Genomic DNA, 5,600 nt, shown 5'->3' on the forward strand with positions numbered 1-5,600 from the left:
TATAAAAATCGTAAAATGATAGAGGACTTTTCTTCTCAGTTTAGTCCATTCTGCCCCTAAGCGAAAGATTTATCATTATTTTCCAAACACCCTGTATATTACACATCATATTAAAACGGCATGACACTTTGCAAATATATGATTGATCTTTTATAAATGCGCAAGTGCACAGCTCTCAGAACTTATATCGTTGAAAAATTTGTGTTAAATTTAATACATTTCATATATCCCAAATAGTTTACTCAAATTTATGTGTCAATTTAACACGAGATACATATGTTAGAACCAAACACAAATATTATTATTTAAGCAGATAAATATAAAAAAAAATAGTACTTGTAAAAACCATGAGAGCATTTTTAAAAAATACAATTAACATTTATGATATGTTAAATTAACACATACATATATTATTCATTTTAAAATTTATGTTTTAATACACATTATTTTTATGCTATCTATTTACTTACTCATAAATTGTATTATTTTGATAGTAAAAGAATTGTGTTGAATATCAATTTAACACAAACTTAAATAACATAATCATGTTATGTTAAATTAATGTTTCATTCAAATATGTTAAGAAATTCAACACAAAAGTTTAATTAGAACTTGAAAACTTGAATTGTTTCCAAGGCGAAATATTTTTTATTATGCAGCAAATCAGCAAAAAATTCTACAAGATTCATTCTTTCTGCGAAAGTGACATCGCGATGCGCCTAAATGTCTGGAATTATTCCAGGTTTTACCCCGAAGTTGTGCGTTTCAAGTTGCACGGTTCAAGTTGCGCGCTTCAAGTTGCACGCATTTAGCTACTTATATAAAGCTAGCCCGATGGCTACCACGGCGTCCAAATGACGCGCATGTTGAGGTAAATAAATTCTTTCCCGCATCTTACTTCTCTGTGTACATCTCATACATTGAGCGAATGGGTACCGTCCGCCATCAGCGACAGTGGCAATGACGGGGTTTTAAAAAAAGTTACGAGCCCTCGGTCAGGGGTAGATGGTCCCTCCATGTGCAACGATCCGATTCGCGCCGCGACGACGCGAGTTATGTCCGTCGAGGGACGACAAACTGCTGGCGGACGATGGTACGCGGCGATTCCTCGGTTACGAATGTATTTTCGTTTCGGTAATTCGATTTCAGCCCCGGCAGTCCGATCTCTCGAAGTTCGCGATTCCGATTGGGAAAAATAATCCGCGCCGCCTCCGTCGTGTTTCGTCGACGCTTCATTCGACCTGCAAAGAACAAAAAGGAAGGAGAAGGAGGAGAGAGTGGAGAAAGAGAGAAAGAGAGAGGGAGGAAGGGTGAAGAAAAAAGAGAAACAAAGGATTAACGGCGTTTCACCGACCGCCCCCTGATACCCGTTTATCTATGCGTCAAACGCACGCGCGCATCCAGCGGAATAATGTTCTTTCTAACGATGTAAAAAATGGAAAAAATTTTCAAACCAGCGAAATTGAGGATAGCGCGGCCGTTTTGAATGGAACTCTCTCTCTCTCTCACGTCCAAAAGAGTTAATTCACAGTCGGTCTCTCTGAGTGAGATTTACAGCGACAGTGTATAGGGCCAGTAAATGTATGACAGAACTAGTGTAAAGGGGGGGGGGAGGGAGGAAAAAAAAAGAGAATAGAGGTGAAGGCTGAATAATAAATTTTTTTATTCATTGTGTAATTTTTTAGAAAAAAAATTCGTTTGGATATTTGAAAATACTCAATATATTGGCAAAGACGGTATCCTTTCCTCGAGCGACTCCAGGAAATGATTTTTGCTTCCGTGCAGGAGTAAGTACGAAAGATTTCCAGTTCGAGAGTTCTTCTCAGTCGATATACACGTAGGAATCAAACGCCTTTTTTGCCTTTCATCGTTGCCATCTTATTTCTGAGCGAAGAGTCTTATCCGATTCCCATACGTCCCATACGTTTTATCATCAAGAGGAATAGAGAGAGAGAGAGAGAGAGAGAGAGAGAGAGAGAGAGAGAGAGAGAGGGGGGGGAGAGAGAAGAGCTTGTAAATCACATGTTCGTTCTCTTTATCGTCGTGCGAAAGTGTGCACTGTATACGCAAATAAAGTTCGTGCCCGACGTGCGGTTTGCTTGCGTCACGAACTCTACTGGCGAAGATGCCAGGCTTTTATAGCTTTCTATGCAGAAGATATACTTGCATCGGGTTCGCCGCAGCGGTTTCCATTCTTCTTCCTTTTTTCGAATTTTTCGTGTAAAAATGTAAATGCGGCTTTTATGGGCTGGTTAATAGGTGGATGGATAGTAAAACCTTTATTGTAAGAATCTCACGATGTGCGTTGGATTAAGAAAAATTTCAGGAAAAATCAAAAGCGCGAGAGCTATGAAAAACATAGCGGAATACGTTTTAATCATGTAAAGAGATATAAAAGCGATGCTAATGCTTTGTTTATCTTATAAACATCGGGAAATAAATGGATGGAATATCTAAATTGAAACATATAAAGCATGATAATAACGGAATAATAATTATAACAATTACGATAATAAATGTAATTTATTAATAATACAACAGCAATATATATTAGCACATAAATCCATTACCTAAATTTCTAAAAGTTTTTAGTTTCATGAAATTGTATGAAATTAATATTTCGTGTAATAAATATAGAGTGTCACCTGTCAAATATAAAAAGTAATAACGTCACGTCATAATAAATGTAGAATTAAAAATTGCCAATTTAAACTCAGTTGAAGTGCTGTCCAAAATGTTAATTCTACGCCATCAAAATCGTCGCGTAATGCCACATCGATTACGCGTATTGTTGCCATTGTTGCACAAATCCGAGGAGCTGTTTCGCAAATGTAACATTTACTCGTTCGTCGCGGCGGCGTAATCAAGAAGAACAACAAGAGAAATTAATCGCGTTCGCATAGGGTCGACCGCTCGACGAAACCGGCGTCCGAGTAATAAAAGCACTTGTCTCGTATTAATCCGTTTACGTTCGCGAGCGTCGGTCCAAAATGAAATTTCCCCCGGCGTCCGTCGCACTTGCGGCCGCGCTTTTATTTTCCGAATGCACCACCCAACAACGACAGCCCCGACGTTACGCGTATCTCCCTTCCTTCTCCCCATATTTTCGTTATAACAACTTTCCGCCTCCCATGGCAGCGCGGCCATGACGCGACGTGAACTTCTCGTTTGCGCCCCCTTAACTTGCCGTAACTCCGTTTCTCCGTTTCCGGTAAAAGGTTTATGTAAATCATTCTTCTTACCGAGGAAAATCGGATTTTCGTGGATTACATTGCCACGTTTCCAGCTACTTGCTTCGTCTTCGCCATCGTTCCGCGAACGGCACGGCGCCTACAGCCGTTTAATTATCGCGAATCACCTTAAATCCTGTCTCTCTCGATCTTTACGGACAATATCGTTGAATGTAAATCACAAACGATGTGTAAATTGAAACTTATTTTTTGTGTTAAATTACACGATCTCAAGTAATGGATAATAATAAGATTTGGAAAAATAATAAAGAGGTACTATGCTTAGCAAATATTATAGCAATTCGAAAATTTTTATGAAGGTACTCTACAGTTATACAGAAATATTTAAGTACAATATTATGCATAATATTACAATGGATGATCTTATGTATAATAATTATTTATGAAACATCGAATTACACGTTTTCATACACATGTGTGTGCATTGTCAAATGTCGAAATCAAATCTCAAACTACGTTGAACAATGATCACTGCCAATACCGCACCGTGCGCGTTCGAGCACGAAGTAAAAAGTATTCACAAAGAAATGAAATTTCGCTGTAAAAACCATGCAATAATTACGCATGGAATCGTGATATGCTCGCTAGAAGAAAGTTTTTTTAAATCTTTTTACCCTTTCCCAACGACGGTGAAATCAAAACGTCCTCTCGTTAACGCATTCAAACAGATTTTCAAATATATCGCGCTCAATTTATCAAACTCTATGCCTAGTGAAAGAATAATTATAATATATGATCCAAGATGGTCATTAAAATCGTTGAATAAATGGGACAGCGTATTAGTTTCCTAATAAAATATTAACACTTCCTGCGTATAATTATTTTGGAATAATGAGTATTTCTGTCATCCTTTCATCCATCACAATTAATTGTATTAATGAAAATTCATCGCGTTCTCCCATTTATTCGCAGAGCTCAATTAATCCATTCGATCCTCCGCACAAAACCAAAAATGAAATTATAACTTTGAAATTTATATATAACGATACGGCAAAGTTAAAAGTTCTCGGGAAATTTTAAAATTTATTCTTAAATTGCTTTAGGAAACATAGATTGTATATCTAGAAGTTAACAGATAAAAAAAAAAGTTACTGATCAAAAAGTTTATGAATCGAAATGTTCACGAGTCGAGAGTTTTTTTTTACAAATCTCGCACAGAGCTTTACGACGTTAAGTGCTGTCAACCGAGTTACGAGACAATTCAAATTTACAATTGCGCGACGGTCGAGTGTCAGTAGATATAAATGATTCTCCAAACTCCATACCATTGTTAAAGATCTACAGCATCTCGCGGGGATTCTCAATGCTTCTGCAAACACTCCGAAGAAGATGTCCTCGAGTCCGTCTTCGAGTGCTGGAATCGTACACCACCGCTTTCGCGAGAAATGATATTTTGATCACATTTTTTTGTACTATTTTCCAACTTGTGGCAACAGATTATTATCTCATAGATCGCAATACTATCTTCTGCTGCGCATTCTCTTCTTGTAAATTTTTTTTTTTCATATTTCTATTCTGGAACGAATCGCGTTCTGTTTGCCGTGCACCTAACATCCGCCGTCGATTAGGAATGTACAACGCTGCTGCCCGATCTTGTATTTTTAGCAAACGATTTCGTAATCAGTGTTTTGAGAATGTTGGTTATGCGCGTGGAATGCATGCTCGAAATACATTTGTAAGCAGCCGACTAAATTAAATTATTGAAGAAAAATCGAGAGATCGAAATCGGAAGTTGAATGCTGGCTTTCCTCGCGATAAAAATTACACAGAGATCAAATTCGAATAATCGAATCAGATTTTTAAAAAATTCTCGAAATGTGAAGGTATTTTTTATTGTGCGTGAAACTTAATCTTTTTTTTATTACGACTGTGAAAAAATTTATCAATTTTCTGTTATTGTAAAAAACAATATTTTGATGAAAAAAATGTTGTATGAAAGAGTATGCGTCCTTTAAAATTTAGTCTTGTGATAAAAGAAAAAAACAGTTTAACAATTGAAAAAAATCTGTTAAAATAAAAAAAAATTATAGGGTAACGCCGGCAAATACGCCGCGCTGGGATTTATAGCTCAGAAATCAGAAAAAAATAGGAGTGGAGGTAATTTTCTCGCAACTATTTTGTTACATGCCTTTATGTTATATTAGTTTTGTGTTATGATTTCAGCTTCTTACTGTTAATGTTACGCCCAAAGCAAGAAAAGTGCGCAGATTGAATTCTGTGCATTAAATGCAATAAATGCATTATATGAACTTCATGTCATACACTTGTAATATATGTTTGGAAGATTGTAATTATTATTTATTTATTATTACTTTATTATTACTTTATATACATAATTTTTACCATTCT

At 36.4% G+C, this 5,600-nt stretch overlaps 1 protein-coding gene across 1 annotated transcript in view; it reads left to right on the forward strand.

Annotated features, from left to right (window-relative positions):
- Positions 1-5,600, forward strand: part of LOC108753171 (nephrin-like) — a 310,959-nt gene that overhangs the window by 82,746 nt on the left and 222,613 nt on the right. The window lies entirely within an intron of this gene.

The sequence above is a fragment of the Trachymyrmex septentrionalis genome, unplaced genomic scaffold (assembly GCF_001594115.1).
Source record: "Trachymyrmex septentrionalis isolate Tsep2-gDNA-1 unplaced genomic scaffold, Tsep1.0 scaffold66, whole genome shotgun sequence".
Taxonomy (NCBI): domain Eukaryota; kingdom Metazoa; phylum Arthropoda; class Insecta; order Hymenoptera; family Formicidae; genus Trachymyrmex; species Trachymyrmex septentrionalis.